Source organism: Littorina saxatilis, linkage group LG1, assembly GCF_037325665.1.
Source record: "Littorina saxatilis isolate snail1 linkage group LG1, US_GU_Lsax_2.0, whole genome shotgun sequence".
Taxonomy (NCBI): domain Eukaryota; kingdom Metazoa; phylum Mollusca; class Gastropoda; order Littorinimorpha; family Littorinidae; genus Littorina; species Littorina saxatilis.
In genome coordinates this window covers 11,468,661-11,489,336 of record NC_090245.1, presented here as the reverse complement: position 1 = coordinate 11,489,336, position 20,676 = coordinate 11,468,661, and positions in this window count along the sequence as shown.

The window sequence follows — 20,676 nt, the reverse complement described above, 5'->3', positions numbered from 1 at the left end:
CCGCTATTGCGCGGGTCTGCTATTGCGTGGGTCCGCTATTGCGCGGGTCCGCTATTGCGCGGTGACTATTTGTCATTGAACCAATCTCTCACAGTGTAACAGAAATACCTAAAGCCAAGAGACGCAGCCTAGAGAATACTGTGCTGACAATCATTCAAACGTGTTCCAAGTCGGTTTCATGGCAAAGACAATGTATATTATTAAACAACAAAAGAAAATAAAGAGGTGTCACAGAAAGGGAGAAAGAACCATTTCTTATTCCACAAAATTACTTTTGCAATCCCAACATTCAAAGCATCGAGCTCAGAAATATTACCTTATAAATCTCAGATGGTCATAACATAATACCAACTATTGTAGATTCGAGAAAGATGATTTGAAGGATGATTTAGACAGCGTGACTTCCCAGCTTAAGGTAGATATGGCAGGTGATGAGGAGGACTTTGAAATTCAAGGCAAGACTGTTGAGAAGGTTTTTAGCAAGTTGAATGTAAAGAAAGCAGTTGGTCCTGATAACATCGGTGGACGAGTTTTGAGATCATGTGCCTGTCAGTTGTCCGTTGTTGTTAGCCGTTTGTTTAGTTGGTCTCTGAAAGATTGCACTGTGCCTAGACTCTGGAAAAACTCTACGATCAGCCCGGTCCCCAAGAACAACAAGCCCAAAACCCTAAATGACTATCGCCCTGTAGCTCTCACCTCTATTGTTATGAAGTGCTTTGAGCGCATTGTCCTCTTTAGACTGCTTCATCAGGTCAGGCCCCATCAGGATCCCTTCCAGTTTGCATACAAGCAGAACAGATGCACAGATGACGCCACACTCACACTCTTACACAACGCATACACACACTTAGAAAAACCTGGCTCTTTTGTACGCATTCTTTTCATAGACTTCTCTTCTGCCTTCAACACTATCCAACCCTGCCTCATGGCCCAGAAACTTCTCCGCTACAGCGTGACTCCAAGGCTTATCCTGTGGATTATCAACTTTCTCGTTAACAGAACCCAGTCAGTCCGCTTTCAGACAGCTCTCTCTTCCCTTAGGTCCACCTCCATAGGCTCTCCACAGGGTACAGTTATCTCCCCTGTGTTGTTCACACTCTACACTAACGACTGCAGTGGCACTGACTCCACCCTTCTTATCAAATATTCAGATGATACAGCGCTAGAAGATCTCTCCAATAGTGACGCAACTTACTTTGCAGAAGTAGAACGTTTCAACGCCTGGTGTAAAGACAACTTTTTAGACCTAAATGTGACAAAGACCAAAGAACTTCTGATGGACTTTAGAAGAAACCCTGCCCCTGTCCCTGACCTGATGATTGATGGTGTGACTGTTGAGCGTGTGACTGAATATAAGTATCTTGGCACAGTTATCGATGATAAGCTGTCCTTCAATGCAAACACCACCCTCATACACAAAAAATGTCAGTCACGCATCTACTGCCTTCAGAAACTTAGGAAGTTGAATGTGAACCCTTCTATCCTTCAAACTTTCTACCGCTCTTTCATCGAGTCTGTCATCACTTTTGGTTTTGTGTCCTGGTATGGAGGTCTGAGTGTGAAGAACAGGAATGTCTTAGTGCGAATGGTGAATGTCAGTAGCAAGGTGATTGGCAGGCAGCAAGCAAGTGTGGAGTCCCTGTATGAAAAGCGTGTGGTGAGAAAGAGTAGGCGGATAGCTTCAGATAGGTCCCATGTCCTTGCCCACCTCTATGAACTCCTTCCCTCTGGCCGTAGACTTCGCACGCACAAAGCTAGGACACTCAGGCTGCAAAAGAGCTTCATCCCCAAATCCATCACCCTTGGCAACATATAAACACATCCACATACCCGACTCAGCCCCTCTTCTGCCAGTGCAATCAGTAGTAATGTCCATGTATGTATTGGTTTTATGTACGTCCGTATTTTTTTCTGTGATATATTGTATGCTGTGATTTTTTGCAATGATGTTTAGCCATAGTCCGTTATACGCGTAGGTGTGCGAGAATATGTAAGCGCAGTGCTTTAAAGATGTCCATGTGGGAATGTGTAAGTGGGCGTAGTCGAATGTCCATGTGGGAATGTGTAAGTGGAGCATATAAGAATGCCCATGTGTGAATGTGTAAGTGGAGCATATAAGAATGTGTAAGTGGAGCGTGGTCGAATGTCCATGTGTGAATGAGTAAGTTGATCGTATAAGAATGTCCATGTGTGCGATGTGTAAGTGAGACATGGATGTGTTCATGACTGAATGCGTAAGCACAATGCAAGAAAGGTATGTTGGAGGTGTGTTTATAACCTGCCCTGTTATATAGTGCTATATGTCTTATGTAAAAACAATGTCCTGTTTGTATTATTGTTATGTACCACGCCTGAATTTCTCTATGAGATAATAAAGTATTCTTATTCTTATTCTTATTGTTATTGTTCTTCAATACCTTACTCTCCAATGAGAAAGTGCAAGTACAACAGAAAGTGGATTTTCCAAGAAATCAGTAACACCCCCACGGAACGGCGTGGTCAGCTGCACCCAGCGCGTGGTTGGCACATGAACGGTGGGTGTCTCCAGACTATGCTTTGAAACTTATGTTTTTTTGGCGCACTTTGTATTGAATATTCTCATTTTCGAGACTTCCATTCACATGTGCATGTGCTTGTTACATGAATAAGTTGCGTATCAATAGAGTAATTACAAAATGTATGGTTGAGTGTCATGAAATGAACACTGTCACCACATTTAAACGCGGAACTGATTTTTGTCATTACTGGCAACAGACTGGTTTGTTTAAGTACTCGAATGTGCTATTTTATGTATCCCTAATAGCTGATTAAGTGTACAAGGGTTAGTGTTGTGTAGATTTTACACAGTTCGTAAATCAAATCTGAAGTCTGGGTTTTTGCTGCCTGCGCGTGCAGACCCGGCTGTAGTACATTCCTGGGGAAGGGGGGGGGGGGGGGGGGGGTCTGGGGAGTGCACGGTAGGCCCCGTCACATTGGCAATTATTCCGCTTCTTCTTAGGTCGCGCAATAGCGGACCCGCGCAATAGCAGACCCGCACAATAGCGGACCCGCGCAATAACAGACCCGCGCAATAGCGGACCCTCGCAATAGCGGGCCGACCCCGCGGGTTAGGGGGAAGAATTTACCCGATGCTCCCCAGCATGTCGTAAGAGGCGACTAACGGATTCTGTTTCTCCTTTTACCCTTGTTAAGTGTTTCTTGTATAGAATATAGTCAATTTTTGTAAAGATTTTAGTCAAGCAGTATGTAAGAAATGTTAAGTCCTTTGTACTGGAAACTTGCATTCTCCCAGTAAGGTCATATAATTGTACTACGTTGCAAGCCCCTGGAGCAATTTTTTGATTAGTTTCTTTCTTTATTTGGTGTTTAACGTCGTTTTCAACCACGAAGGGTTATATCGCGACGGGGAAAGGGGGGGGGGGGGGGGATGGGATAGAGCCACTTGTTAATTGTTTCTTGTTCACAAAAGCACTAATCAAAACATTTGTCAACCACGTCAACTGTCAAAATAAGAAATGCCTGGGAGGGTTTGTTTGATAACGAAGGACAGGGGGGATTCACCGAGCTTACGACAACCACGCGTCTCCGTCTCGAACGCGTAGGACGATTGCGTCTCAGTCAGTACCTGTGTCACCTTGTGGGTTCTATTCACGCCGTAGTGAACGTAACAGTATCCTGGTATCAGAGTGACGAACGCTCTTTCTGGACTATTTTTCTGTACATAAATAACGTCCGTGCTCACAGCTGTGCTTTGATCTTTCACCCGCCCCCCACACACAAATTCGGTGTCAGAGATTTGTATTCTTCGGGCTACTCTTCTACGCACTTGCTGTTCTTCACTCAATAAATGCTGTAGTAGGCAAGTAACAAAAGAAGAAACAAGTCGCGTAAGGCGAAATTACTACATTTAGTCAAGCTGTCAAACTCACGAAATGAAACTGAACGCACTGTATTTTTTCACCAAGACTGTACACCTTCGTCAATCTCCGCGAGAAGGAAATCGCTCACCTCCCACGTGCAAAACGCAGTGAAATTAACACGCCAGAATAGCGCGGTAGCGTATTGTGCTAAGCAGGAAAGCGCGCTTTTTACATTTAGTCAAGTTTTGACTAAATGTTTTAACATAGAGGGGGAATCGAGACGAGGGTCGTGGTGTGTGTGTGTGTGTGTGCGTGTGTGTGTGTGTGTGTGTGTGTGTGTGCGTGTGTGTGTGTGTGTGTTTGTGTGTGTGTGTGTGTGCGATTCAGACTAAACTACTGGACCGATCTTTATGAAATTTGACATGAGAGTTCCTGGAAATGATATCCCCGGAAGTTTTTTCATTTTTTTTAATAAATACCTTTGATGACGTCATATCCGACTTTTTGTAAAAGTTGAGGCGGCACTGTCAACCCCTCATTTTTCAATCAGATTGATTGAAATTTTGGCAAAGCAATATTCGACGAAGGCTGGACTTTGGTATTGCATTTCAGCTTGGTGGCTTAAAAAATAATGAACGAGTTTGGTCATTAAAAATCGGAAACTTATAATTAAAAAAATTTCTTTTTTAAACGATCCAAAAATGATTTCATCTTATTTTTCATCATTTTCTGATTCCAAAAACATATACATATGTTATATTTGCATTACAAACAAGCTCTGAAAATTAAAAATATAAAAATTATGATTAAAATCAATTTTCCAAAATCGATTTAAAAACAATTTCATCTTATTTCTTGTCGGTTCCTGATTCCAAAAACATATAGATATGATATGTTTGGATTAAAAACAAACTCAGTAAGCTAAAAAGAATAGACATACAGAAAAGCGTGTTATCCTGCTCAGCGCGACCACTACCGCACTATTCTGCATGGCTTGTCGATTTCACTGCCTTTGCCACGAGCGGTGGACTGACGAAACTACGAGTATGTGGTCTTGGTGAAAAAAGCAGTGCGTTCAGTTTCATTCTGTGAGTTCGACAGCTTGACTAAATGTTGTTATTTGGTTTAAACAAGTTTATTCAATAAATTTCATTGGTATTATTGCCGCATACATGAAATTAGGAACATGGAGCACAACAAGCTAGGCTTATGAGCGTACTCTTAAAAGCAAATGAAATTTGGCGGACGATTTTAATATAACAAGTTTGAAATAATGTCAAAATAATAATGGTAAATTATGGTAGACAAACATGTAACAATAAGGGAAAAAAACCAACAAAAAACAACAATGCTAAACTAACAACAGTACTCACACGCGCTCGCACACTCACTCGCACACACACGCATACAATGACTTCCACATGGTTGAAAATAGAATACCAAGGAAATGTAAACAGTACTGCACATGGTCGTTTCGAACATGGATGAGATAAGTGCATTCATTATTCAAAACGTTTGCTTAATAAGATAAACCTGAATAACTGGTCAAATATCAATGTATTTTCGCTGTCTGGCTTGTCTCTATTGCCATTCAGAAAATCATCAGCGGTTAGCAAATCATAGTTGTTATTTCGCCTTACGCGACTTGTTTGTATTCTTGTTAACTTTCTGAGCTTGTTTTTGAATACACCCTATCATATCTATATGTTTTTGGAATCAGGAAATGATAAAGAATAAGATAAAATAATTTTTGGATCGATTTCTTAAATTTTAATCGTAAGACTAATTAATCTATTTTCGTTAATTGTGATCACATTTTAAGAGTAAACATAACATATGTATATATTTTTTTTTTTTTTTTTTTTTTTTTTTTTTTTTCTTTTTGCCAAGCACATCATTGTGGGGCTTTTAATCAGTAACATGCATCCGTCTACAATGTATCATCATTCATCCTTCAACATGTATCATAAATGGCAAGTATAAATATATATACAACATTGAGACATAACAGACAGACGAGAGAGAGAGAGAGAGAGAGAGAGAGAGAGAGAGAGAGAGAGAGAGAGAGAGAGAGTGAGAATGAGAGTCGGAGAGAGAGAGAGAGGAAGAGAGAGAGAGAGAGAGAGAGAGGCGGGGGGTGGGGTGGGTAATGATGGTGGTGGTATCATTTATAATGTATACTTAACGTTCCATGAACAAACTTCACCTCGTCTCGACTTATACAGTACTCACAATCTTCTAATGTACATTTCATTTTTCTAAATATGGAAAAAGTGAAAGCTAATTTAAAATTTATGGACAGATTAATTGATGAAAATGGCTCTCAGATAACGACGCAAAAAGGTATTTTACAGGAGCAAGTGAGATTTTACAATAACGTGTTTGATAAAAATGGGAATTTTGTTGAGGAGGATGCTGAAAGTAAAGTTCTTAATTTAAATATTCCTCAGTTAAATGACGAACACAAATATGTTTTGGAAACTGATTTTACCGTGTTAGAAATCGGCAGGGCGCTGTATCTATTAAAAAATGGTTCGTCACCAGGTTTAGACGGATTGACTACAAGTTTCATGAAATTTTTTTGGCCTAAAGTAAAAATGATGGTGGTTAATTCCCTTCAAAATGCATTTAGAGTCGGTGAATTGTCAGATACTCAGAAAAGAGCAGTTATCACGTTAATTCATAAGGGTAAAGATTTGCCGAGAGATAGCCTTAAGAATTGGAGACCTATATCTGTAACCAATACAGATTATAAAATGCTGGCAAAATGTTTATCGCAGCGCTTATCTGGTGTTATTTCTGACCTCGTGTCGGAAGATCAGACAGGATTTATTAAGGGAAGAAAGGCAAGTAACTTGATTAGATTAATAGACGATGTCATTAATTACGCAAATGAAAGAAATCAACCCGGTATATTACTTGCCCTTGACTACGCCCGAGCCTACGATTCCATCTCAAAAGACTATGTGGTCTGGTCCTTTAAAAAATTTGGTTTTGGCGAAAAATTTGTGAAATGGATTAAAGTTCTAATGACAAACACCACGAGCTGCATAAATTATATGGGCTGGATTTCGGAAGAAATAAGTGTGAATTCCGGAATCCGTCAGGGATGTCCCCTCTCACCTTTGGCCTTCGTGCTTGCTGTAGAATTATTAGCAATCAAAATCCGAAGTCACCCCAATATTAAAGGATTTGCCTTACCAGATGTAGATTTTGCAGAACAAACATCGCGTATCCTGAAACTGGCTATGTACGCCGATGATATAACTGTTTTACTTCAAGATAAAAACGACATGGAAACGGTTTTGGAAATCATTGATGATTTCTCCAATATATCTCGCTTAAAATTAAATAAAAGTAAAACGGAAGCAATGTGGTTGGGATCGCGTAAAAACTGTCAAGAGAAATATTGCGATATTAAATGGAATACCCAGGTTAAAATCATGGGAATTATTTTTAAAAATGACATCCCGGCCTCTGAAATTATGGAAAATTGGTCCAAAAGACTTGAAAAAGTTGAACAAATCATTTGCAGATGGTCAAGAAGGAATTTAAGTATAAGCGGCAAATTGTGTATTATTAAGTCCTTCTTAGTTTCACAATTTGTTTACGCTATGCAGGCGCTTCTTGCCCCTGTTAAAGTTCTCGATAAGTTGAATACTATTTTGTTCAGATTTCTCTGGAAAAGGAAGTATTCAAATACAAAAGCCTTTGAAAAAGTTAAACGAAATGTATTGTGTAATGTGGTGGAAGAAGGTGGTATTAACATGATAAACGTCCACGATATGCAGACTTCTTTTTTACTCACATGGGCAGCAAAACTTCAACAACGAAAATATGAACCGTGGACAACGATTCCATTAAGTCTTTATCAGGTACTGGGAAGAAATTTACTTTGTTTTAAAGCCACAACACCACTAAAACTGTTTCAAGGTATTGAATGCATTCGATCAAACTTTTGGAAAGAAGTTCTCTTAAAATGGATCCATAATAAAGCATTGATTTATGAGAGAGAAGATCGCTTTGGTGATCAATGTTTATGGAACAATATAAATGTGATGTATAAAAATAAAAGCTTATATTTTAAAAAATGGATAGAAGCACACTTAGATACGGTGAAAGATATTTGGGATAACGGAGATATGATTCCTTTTAACCAGCTGTATGACGGCTTACTTGTGCCAAAACCTAGGGTTATCGTTTTCACGTGAAAATTAGTAATTAACAGTGTTAATTACTAATTTTCATGTTTGCCTCGTTTTCGGTCACAGTAGTCGGATTTTAAGAGTCCGCACTGAGAGGCTTCAACGCCCGGCAAACATCACTCTCACACTATTTCTAAAATATCTTTTAATAGAAGGCCTTATCGAGCAAGTAATTCGACGGGAAGATGCATGTCACTGTTTTCTGCAATAGCGCTATCCTAAACGTTGTTTTGGGTATCTTAGAAAAGAATAATGGACCCTGAAAACTTTCGAAACGAAGCTGTTCGTAGCAGACGGACTTTTGATCGGCTGTGGTCTCACACTTTCACAGATATCTTTCAATATAATTCCTTATTCGACAAGTTGTCAGGCAGACAGCTGTACTTCATATTTGTTTCCACTACCACACTCATACATTTGCTTAAAAGTCGATTGTCCTTCCCTAATACACTGTATTAGGGAAGGACAATCGATCTGAAAATGTTCGAACCGAGAGAGGAAAAATGGCGGCCGGTCGGACATGTGCAAAAGGTCCGACGACTAGCAGACGGATCTCTTCATCGAGACTCACACACTTTCACAATTTATATCTTTCGATAGAATTCGTTATTCAACAAGTGTTTGGACAGACACAGTTGTTGGATGTCACGGTTATCTACACATGCGCTCAACTCTTAGTGTTAATTTACATCTAATTAAAGAACTATGGACCAGAAAAGTTTCGAATCGAAGGATGTTTTGCTCTGGCAGGTGAAACAGTCGCGCATGCGCATTGAGCCCCCACAGTCACGAGGTACAAGAAAATTAGTAATTAACGCGTGAAAATTACTAATTTTTAGTTTTGGCACTAGTAAGCCGTCAGGAAGCGAGCCAAAACTGAAAATTAGACATTAACACTTGAAAATTAGTTATTAACACTAGAAAATTAGTAATTAACACGTGAAAATTAGTAATTTTCCCGTCAGAATTGTAATTTTCTCGTGAAAATTAGTAACTTTCACGGGTTAATTACTAATTTTTAGTTTTGGCGCTAGTAAGCCGTCATACAGCTGTGCACAAAGATAGGATACAGTCCCTCTAGATTTTTTGAGTACGGCGCAATGAAGACCGCTGTGCGAGCGCTTGCACTTCGCAAAAACACAGCCAGCCCGCGAGCAGGCGAACACAATAATGACCTTGACACGCGGAACCCTGTGATCACTAACCCTTCCGCGAGAAAGTTTCGCATGCTGATAGTCCAGTCTAAAGCGAGCGAGCCTTGCGCTGTTACATTTTGGTTACATAAATATCAGGTTAAACTAGATCACAATTATTGGCTGTTAGCAAGCGAATGTACAAAAGAAGAAAGATTGAGATTGTTACAATGGAAAATTTTACATAACATTTATCCCACGAATATATTATTAAATAAAATGAAAATTAGAGAAACAAAATTATGTACATTTTGTAAACACATTGATTATGTTGAACACTTTTTTTGGCAGTGTGAGAAGTTGACGTGCTTTTGGGAAAATGTTGTCCATTATATTTTTAGAAATACAGGATTAAATGTGCACCTCTCAGAACACGATGTCTTGTTTGGTTATCAACCTAATAATATATGCCAAAATAATAAGGTAATTAATCACATTATTTTGATTGCAAAAATGTGTATTAGTAAATATAAGTATGGTGATAGATACGATTTGAATAGTATATTGGAAAATGAAACATATGTATATATTTTTAGATTCAGAATGTGATGAAGAATACGATGCAATCAATTTTAAAACTGTTTGCAAAAAATCGATTTTAATGACAACTTTAATGAGCAAACTCATTAATTAATTTGTAAGCCTCCAAGCTGAAATGCAATACCCAAGTCCGGGCTTCGTCGAAGATTACTTGACCAAAATGTCAACCAATTTGGTTGAAAAATGAGAGCGTGACAGTGCCGCCTCAACTTTCACGAAAAGCCGGATATGACGTCATCAAAGACATTTATCAAAAAAATGAAAAAAACCATCTGGAGATACCATACTCAGGATCTCTCATGTCAAGTTTCATGAAGATCAGTCTAGTAGTTTTCTCTGAATCGCTCTCCACACACACACACACACACACACACACACACACACACACACACACACACACACACACACACACACACACACACACACACACACACACACACACACACACACACATACACCACGACCCTCGTCTCGATTCCCCCCTCTACGTTAAAAAATTTAGTCAAAACTTGACTAAATGTAAAAAGTAAGGAATCTAAACTGACGAGAATTCTCTCAGGACTACTGGCTGATGTACAATGGTAACGTACGTATATACTTGCATATAGATATGATATGTTTGGATTAAAAACACGCTCAGAAAGTTAAAACAAAGAGAGGTACAGAAAAGCGTGCTATCCTTCTTAGCGCAATTACTACCCCGCTCTTCTTGTCAATTTCACTGCCTTTGCCATGAGCGGTGGCCTGACGATGCTACGAGTAAAATGGCATTGCGTTTCATTCTGTGAGTTCGACAGCTACTTGACTAAATATTGTATTTTCGCCTTACGCGACTTGTTTTTTCTTTGGTCACTCCGTAAATGCCAGAATAAGAGCACTTCTAATTGTCTGGCTGGCTGTCTGCCTCTCTGCCTGTCTGCTTGTCTGTCTCAGGCATGGGAATTCCAAAATAGAAAAAACTCTGAAAATAGGCCGAGGTCCAGGGGCCGCCCGGGCCCCGGTGGGGTACTGGGGCAGAGCCCCGTTGAGGGGACCAGGGGGACGAAGCCCCCCGGAAGGAAAACGAATTTTAGCATTTTAGACCAATATTTTGATAGTTCTCGTGTAAGCAAATAATGGTTAGAGAGACAATAGTATACATTTCATTTAATTTACTTTTCTTTTGCCGCGGACACATTTTTATTTTTGCTGAAACGTAATTTCCTTTTCGCGGAAATCCGCGATTTTGCGGACAATTCCCATGCCTGCGTGTCTGTCTGCGTTATCTATCTGTCTGGTTGTCTGCCTGCCTGCCTGACTGCCTGCCTGACTGCCTGCCTGCCTGCGAACCAATCTGTCTTGTTTCATTATCTCAATCTTTCAGGGTTCACTTAAGTTAAAAAAAAGATTACATTTAAAAAAGCAAACACAAAAGGGTGACACACAGAACAGGGTCAGGGTGCCACGTAGCAGTGTTAGAGTAGCCTTCAGAAAGGCTGGGGCCTTTCTCTCTCACCATTCATGCTTGTTGTCATTGTTGTTCACCTACACACTACTTCAATTTTGCTGAGTAGACATGCCAAGTAATGAATACTGCCGCACTGTCAGAACCTTTCAAGGTTTAAAGGCACACCCATTCCCGTGTAAACAGCTCGACTCACTGTCTCAGATCTAGTCAAGCTTTTACACAGGACAAAACCATTCCCTCACTTGGTCACATACCAACAAATCGCGTAAGGCGAAAATACAACATTTAGTCAAGCTGTCGAACTCACAGAATGAAACTGAACGCACTGCAATTTTTCAGCAAGACCGTATACTCGTAGCATCGTCAGTCCACCGCTCGGGGCAAAGGCAGTGAAATTGACAAGAAGAGCGGGGTAGTAGTTGCGCTGAGAAGGATAGCACGCTTTTCTGTACCTCTGTTAAGCTTCGTTTTAACTTTCTGAGCGTGTTTTTAATCCAAACATATCATATCTATATGTTTTTGGAATCAGGAACCGACAAGAAATAAGATGAAAGTGTTTTTAAATTGATTTCGAAAATTTAATTTTGATCATAATTTTTATATTTTTAATTTTCAGAGCTTGTTTTTAATCCAAATATAACATATTTATATGTTTTTGGAATCAGAAAACGACGAAGAAAAAGATGAACGTAAATTTGGATCGTTTTATAAAAAATTTTTTTTTACAATTTTCAGATTTTTAATGACCAAAGTCATCAATTAATTACTTCAATTTACTTCAGCCACCAAGCTGAAATGCAATACCGAAGTCCGGCCTTCGTCGAAGATTGCTTGGCCAAAATTTCAATCAATTTGATTGAAAAATGAGGGTGTGACAGTGCCGCCTCAACTTTTACAAAAAGCCGGATATGACGTCATCAAAGGTATTTATCGAAAAAAAGAAGAAAAAAACTCCGGGGATATCATTTCCAGGAACTCTCATGTCAAATTTCATAAAGATCGGTCCAGTAGTTTGGTCTGAATCGCTCTACACACACACACACACACACACGCACAGACACACACACACACACACACACACATACACCACGACCCACGTCTCGATTCCCCCTCTATGTTAAAACATTTAGTCAAAACTTGACTAAATGTAAAAAGGAACTGCCGGGGTGCTCTTTGTGTACAGTGGGAATGTTTTGCTGAATTAATTTTGTAAACGCCACTGGAAATTATTTCATAAAAGCATGCAACTTACCAAAGCTAGCAGCCAGGAAGTTCATTTCGGGTATGTCACCAAGTGGAGGGATGGTCTTGTTCTATTGTAAAAGCATGGCCAGACCTGAGACACAGGAGGAATGCGTCTTTATGGTGTTTGAGTGAAAGGACTTTCCTGTCGAAAGACACGGAAATTAAATCAATACGAGGGTCAACTGAAAAGTTCCTGGCCCGACTAGGAAGGAATTGACTAACGAGACTAGGAGAATTTTACGTTTCAACCTTGTCCCTCCGGACCTGCACACACTTCTTCCATCTGTGCCTCTGAGCCTAGGTGCCGTTGCTGCAGAAGCTTTTGTCTTGCAACGTAGGAAGTCCTCAACGGCAGTAATGACGTCATTAGTCGTTTCTTAGTGCCCACCCCTCAGATGCTTCTTCGTGTTTGCAAACAGATGATAGTTTGAGGGTGCCAAATCTGGCAAATACAGTGGATAGTTAACGATCCCAAAGCCGCATTCATAGATTGTTGCCGTGGAAACCAAGACTTGGGGACAGGGGTGTTGTCTGGAAGGAACAACACCCCTTTGTGGAGCGTTCCTTGGTGGTTAGCATTGGGTATGCTCTCCTAGCGCATAATTCTTTCGTGAACCCAATCAGTGAATTGCATGCAAAGCAGTACGTATTCCTGCCAAATTTTCTTCGTCATGTATTCATACATGTATATCCAGTTGGCTGAATATTTTTCTTTGCAGATATTGGATCACTGCTCTTTATCGATGTCTCCATTGTGGGGTAAACAGTGAGGGGGGGGGGGGGGTTGTTACGTTGAGAAGCCAAGGCACACAAACTTAAATACGTACTGCTCTTTGTGAAGTCTTAATAAAAACCTTTCTTAGTTCATGCCAAGTTTTGAATGTCTAAATCAATTCCCTTCCTGGTGTGGTGGGGCCCGGTGTAACACGAATTTTTTACTCCACGAAAAATTTACTCCGGAGTAAATATTTCGTACAAAATTCTTACTCCGAGTACACTTTTCGTACGAGAAAAGAACTCCCCAAGGCACGAAAAAATTACTCCCTCCACGAAATTTTTACTCCCCATGTTTACATTTAGTCAAGTTTTGACTCCGGAGTAAAAAATCTCGTGGGAGTAATTTTCTCGTGTTACACCGGTGCTTATAAGTTGGCCCTCGTAACTTGGCAGCAAGAGTGTGTCGAAGCGAGCAAGTGTCAAATGCGAATCACAGCGCATTTGGAACATACATGTATCATTATGGTACAATTCACTAATAAGGTTCACGAAAAAATGTGGGTCAGTTTTACGGCCAAAGTGGAGTAGTCTATGCTTACCGTTGTGCCACCGATGACCAACAGACTGACCGACAAATAGTAAGAAAGAAAGTTTTCGAGTGCTTTAAAAGTTAACACAGGTAAGAAATTGTTGTGTTTGTATTCACAATCAGAAAATGAAGTTGTAATGTATGGTATTGTATTGCATTGTGGTGTATTGTATTGTATTGTATTGTATTTCACTGTTATGTGTTGTTTTGTATGGTTGTGTATTGTTTTGTATTGTATTGCATTGTACTGTTTTCTCAAGCTCATATCAAATACCGACATGTCTTTGAACCAAGTTTTTGTTGGTGAAACCAGTCATACAATTGTCAACTGTGACCGCCCGCACATAAACATCCTCATTATTAGTGGAGATTTATGACAGATATTACTTGTCATTGTACGCTGAAGATCACATGCCGTTAGTTTTCCTCGGGTAGGCCTTTCACATTGGTGGAAGTAAAAAGATTTAAGTTGTTGCTCTCGGTAAGCCAAAGTTATGTTAGGGCTTGTTTTGCTTTGTTTCTGCACCCCAAATATACTGTTGTCTGCCTGAAATATTTTAAGTAAAAGATAAATAAATAAAAAAAAAATCGTTGTAGGCCTAAGAGTGTGTGTGTGTGTGTGTGTGTGAGTGTGTGTGTGTGTGTGTGTGTTGTTGTGTGTGTGTGTGTGTGTGTGAGTGTGTGAGTGTGTGTGTATGTGTGTTTGTGTGTTTGTGTTTGGGTGTGCGTGTGTGTGTGTATGCGTTTGTGTGTGTGTGTTTGTGTGCGTGCATGCGTGTGGCGTGGGTGTGTGTGTGTGGTTTCTATTCACCATTGATCGTTCAACAAGGAAGTTTCCTCTACCGATCCTCTACCGTTACCACTGAATGAGGACAATTTTTCCCAACAATATGCATTGAGTCGTCTGACCTCCAAATGAGTCGACGGTTGCATGCCGGTGTAACATGTCGCTCCGCCCCCCACCAAGAAATATCCCGCGGGGGGGGGGGGGGGGGGGGGCATTTGGTATTGCATGTACCAGTCTGTCTCCTGGGGGACAGCCGGGTCACCAAAGTGGCGGGTGGGAGGTGGGAGGGGGGGACGGGGTTTCACAAACTGGGATTGGGACGCTTCGGGATGAGGGACGTTTTGCGATAGGAGACGTTTTCAGAGCGCGATCATAGGTAACACCCAGGTAGTCTGCAGGGGGACGCCTTGGTACCCGAATATGTCCTCCGGGTGAGAGATTGGCGGAACCAAAGGGGTTACGGAAAGAACAAGGTGTCACACCAGTATTCGATACACTGTACGACCGTTACAGTCGAAGTGATCGTCTGCGATGAATGATATTTTATGGATTGTACTTTGATATTTTTATTGCAACACCTCTTTGCACTCCTGTTAACGACCTGGCAGATATCCTACATGCATGTAGACATTACTTTTAGGTTTATATACCTTGCGCTTCCAGGATAAGAAAAAGGGGGGTGTTAGATGACCTTGAAATGGAATGACTCCAAGGTCACAGGGACACGGACGTATACTGGCCCTTTGCCCAGTTTTGTTCTCTCCCACTCTCGTACACATGCACTATAAGCGCTCAGGGACACACACACACATACGCGCGCACACACACACACACACACACACAACACACACGCACGCACACACACACACCCCACACACACACACAGACACACACGCACACACACAGACATACATATACACACACACACACGCACGCACGCACGCTCGCACGCACGCACGAGAGAGAGAGAGAGAGAGAGAGAGAGAGACAGACAGACAGACAGACAGACAGACAGACAGAGACAGAGACAGAGACAGAGAGACAGAGACAGAGAGACAAATACAGAGACGGAGACACACTGAGACACACAGACGCACAGACACACAGACACACAGACACACAGACGCGCAGATAAACTGAAACTGAAAGTGAACTTTACCACACTCTTCAACGCTCGCACAATGAGGGAAAACAGACTCGCCATGAACGGAACTCATTCAATAGTATTGTTTCTTGAACTGAAAGCAAAAGCTGAAATCTAAAGCTACCACGAAACAGCCCCAATTCTGCTATAAATGGAAAAGTCAAAGTGATCAATCAGCAAACAAGCGATACGCTGTTCAAAGTCAAGCCAAAGAGACAGTCACTGAGTGAGACAAAAAGACGTCACACTTTTAAAGATGCCTTCCTTCTCGTCTAAACGGCCTGTTAATCACCACATATTAATCCAGGCCTTTACATATAGGATAAGAGGATTACATTAATTCTCTTAAGGCCTAAAAAAAATAGGTGTGGTTACGGTAACCCGACCTACCCTATTTTTAGGGGCCGACCCTATAACTTTTTATTACATTTGTCAAAAAAATACCCCAAAAAACAAGTAAACGAGTGCAGAAAACGCAATGAAAGCGAAAGCGCCCGAGTCGCACACTTATTTCCCTGTCAAGTAGGTTTAATTTGTACACATTAGAAAAAAAGTTTTAAAAAAAAGTGATTGCCTACCTACCTACCCTATTTTTTTGGCTATGTTACCGTAACCACACCTATTATTTTTGTTGGCCTAAACATATACCAAAACTCAACAACGTGGCTACCCTCCTTGAACAGATTAAGGCATTGTTTTGCTGAACCAATGTTGTAATTGACACATATGTCAACGTGAAAAATTACTTCTCCAAGGAAATTGCCAGGCTGTATGATTCTGGTATTTGCCCAGTTGAAGAGACGCCTTTAGCACATGTTTTAGAGCCACAGGTGCTTGTATCAAAGCGCCAGTGTGATCGAAGTATCCTACTCTTGCTTGGGTCCATTTTCATAAGAAGATTTGCAAAAAATGTTCACACAAGTTGCCGTTTTAAGCATCACGTTTTTTTCCATTACAGCGGATTTAAAAAAGAAACTAACATTTTTACACCCCTGGTATAGGGGTGTGTATAGGTTTCGCTCGATGTGTTTGTGTGTTTGTGTGTTTGTGTTCGCATATAGATCTCAAGAATGAACGGACCGATCGTCACCAAACTTGGCGAACAGGTTCTATACATTCCTGAGACGGTCCTTACAAAAATTGGGACCAGTCAAACACACGGTTAGGGAGTTATTGGTGGATTAAGATTCTACAAGGACTTATAGAGAAACATATTCATGGTCAAAGGGAAATAACCTTCTCAGTTGGTGGCAGTGAGAATGGGTGCAGTGAGAATGGTTATTTCCCTTTGACCAACGGGGGTGTTTTTCCTACCTCGAAGGAATTTCTTGTTTATCAAAAATTCAGTTCCAAAGCTTTGTGCAGTGAGCTTCTTGTAGCGAGCTTCGTGAAGTAGACTTCCCAACGTCGACTTCGCCCAATTGATATCAGGCTTCACTGCCGACCCCGAGCAACGTTGCTATATCTTTAACCAACTGTGAAAATCAAGTTGTTTATGTGCACTTTGAATCCTGTCGGTGACAAGCACGGTCGACCTCTGCAGAGACGTCTTGTCATCCCTTGCGGGCGTTGTCAACTTACTCGTTGCAAAAAGATGGAGTATTTTTGTCTCAGGTGTGTCTCAGGTGTGTTTTTCTGCGAAAGTGGTAGGAGGGAAATATTTGGGGGCGGGAGAAAAGTAGGGGTTGAGGGGTAGGAGAGAAAAAGGGAAGAAAAAGAGAGAGGGAGAGAGAGAGAGAGAGAGAGAGAGCGAGAGAGAGAGAGAGAGAGAAGGGGAGGGAGAGAGAGAGAGAGAGAGAGAGAGAGAGAGAGAGAGAGAGAGAGAGAGAGAGAGAGAGAGAGAGAGAGAGAGAGAGAGAGAGACAATGACAATGACAAATTCTTTATTTACGAGGGTAATGGCATAAGCAAACAGGTGCTTTTTTACATCCAGCCCTCGCCCATGGGAGGGTTTAATCTAATGATAATACGTTTTAAAAATGTTGGAATATCAATTAAAGAAGTAATAAAAGTAAACGACAAACAAGCAAACGATTAACAGACTAAACAAACAAAAATATACATACAAACGAACATGACATATTATTGTCAAAGGTATAATGAAAACTGTTTCAAGCAACAAAAAACGTGAGAGAGAGAGAGAGAGAGAGAGAGAGAGAGAGAGAGGGAGAAAGAGAGAGAAAGGGAAAAAGAGAGAGAGAGAGAGAGAGAGAGAGAGAGAGAGAGAGAGAGAAGGGGAGGGAGAGAGAAAGAGAGATGGATGGTGAGAGGCAGCGCCTTCAGAGTCGAAATATCCATGCTAGCGAATATGATAGCCTAACTCAATGAAAACTAATTCAACAAAGAGAACTAATACAACTTAAATGTAAATTAACGCACAACAGTACTAGTGAACTCACGAACTGCGGATGTGGCAATAAATCAGGACAAATTAAAAGGCCACTAAATAAGAGGGCTCACCCTCAGTTATTCCTGGCGGAAACATCCTATTCGCATGCTTTCTGCAGTACAAAACATTGCGCCCAGCGTTGATTTTGATATAGCGTACCTGTCATCGCCAAAGGTCCGTGTCAGTGTCAAGGAGACATGAAAAGAATGTTCCCGTAATTGAAGACGTGTGAATGGTGAATGTGCCTTGTGTTTTTTCACCTGGCCTGACTCGTCTGAAGTCGGAGGTAATGTGTCTTCAGGTGACATGATATCACTAAACACGCGGCATACCTTGCCGTATTTACAGGCATTGCTACAGACGTTATGCATAGTCATAGGCACACAACATTGTGGAAATTCAAACATGCTTATGGTGATATATAGCTATTCTGATGAACACGTGCGGGAATTCGGGGGCTGTGATTGGATGGTCTCTTCCGATCATCAAAGCATAATGCTACGGAAGTCGGCCATTTTTCTCAATACCCAAAAGCATATTGTCAATAACAAAGACGCATGGTTCCGGTTTACCCACCTGTACCAAACGATGTTTCACTGATCGACAACAGCATACACTGACAACTTGAAATTCTTCTCGGGAATGTTTTTCAGCTTTACAAATGTCGATAGCATACCCTTTTCTGCTAACTTCCCGATGAAACAGGACTAAACCTATTATTTTCTGTCCCTAAACACCACTAAAAATGTCCAAAGTCGAAAGATGTAGTACAAACAGGGGAGTACAACGGAACAGCCGTTTTTGTGTGCCTTGTGAGCTTAGTTCACAGTTGCCGACTGACACAAATTTTCGCATTCGGCTTTTCTTATCTCGTAACTCCACACTAAATACCCCACTTCCCCTCTGAAGTATTGATGTACAACCCTTGGCACTAACATTCATGTAGTCGTTTATAACTGAGGTTGAAAAATTCGCTTCATGACGAGACAAGTATAAATGCCATTCACCCAAACTGGAAACGTCGCTGCCGTCTGCTCGCTTTTTACGGATTAGCTGTTCTCTTTTCTTCCCCTTGTTGCATCCTAGTTCTTCAGTTGTTTCTAGTTTTCCGTTGATGTTGTGTTTTGGTCTTCTTCATAAGTAGTCTTGTTCAAAATTAAAAAAAAGTCAAACTTCTTTTTGTTGTATACGAATGAACTAATAAAAAGCTGTTTAACAGCTGTGTTGTCAAATCGATTTTTTTCCAAAGTCAGTGTGGCGCCTGCGCAAAAGTAATGCGCATAAGCAACGGCGTCTGCTATCAAAACCTGAGATCAACGCATCGACGCAAAAACTGTCATTTTGTAAGTTTGGAACAACAAATAAAGGTCAGAACAGCTATATAATCGCTATTGTATTTTCAGCGTAGCAATAGGGTCCGATATTTAGACTCGAACAAGTATAATGCGACTCGTCTTCGACTCGTCGGCATTATACTTGTCTCGTCTAAATATCGGACCCTATTGCTACGCTGAAAACACAATAGCTGTTAATATTGCTGTGCGCGCACGCCTTAAAATAATCACAAACACAACCACCCCCCACCCCCACACACACACACACAAACACGACAACGTACTTCTTTGTCAATAGCACACGACATTGTTTACCTGAAGAAATATGTGGAGATGTGGCGATGCATTCATAATTTTCACTTGGCCTCATTTATGGGCAACGTTACTACCCACGGGTACGTACACAGGCACACGACAATTTGCACGAAATGTGATTAGGTCGTAAGCACACATTACGATAAACTATTTCATATTTTCTAACTTCCGATCATTGTAGCTTGTATTTAAGTATCCGGCATCGGCCAGTCGATCAAACCCCTTTCGCGTGTAACCTTTTCTCCCATGATGTATGTGTATTAGCAGAAGGTTATATATGTTAAATTCTGAAAACCAGGAAATTTGCGAAATCCCTGAAAATTTCAGTAAATTTGTGAATTTCCTGTTTCACTCAGGGATTTCACAAATTTCCTAAAAATTCTAGGAAATTTGCGAATTTCCTAATTTCAAGAGACAGGAAATTCGCAAATTTACTGAAACACATTTGAAGGGAAACAAGTGCTTTGTTGGTTGCTTGTGAACCATGTAATGAATCTGGTTTCCTTATATTAATGCAAGTCAAACACTCATATTTCTCTCTCTCTTCTCTCTCTCTCTTATACTGTCATGTTTCCTAAAATTGTTAACGTGAGCGTGAGTTCGTCCCCACGTTCGTCGAGAGATTTATTTCTCAGAGTCAACTTTGTGTGCAGACTCTCCTCGGTGTCCGAACGCCCCCGTGTGTACACGCAAGCACAAGACCAAGTGCGCACGAAAAAGATCCTGTAATCCGGATCCATGTCAGAGTTCGGTGGGTTATAGAAACACGAAAATACCCAGCATGCTTCCTCCGAAAACGGCGTATGGCTGCCTAAATGGCGGGGTAAAAAACGGTCATACACGTAAAATTCCACTCGTTCAAAAAACACGAGTGTACGTGGGAGTTTCAGCCCACGAACGCAGAAGAAGAA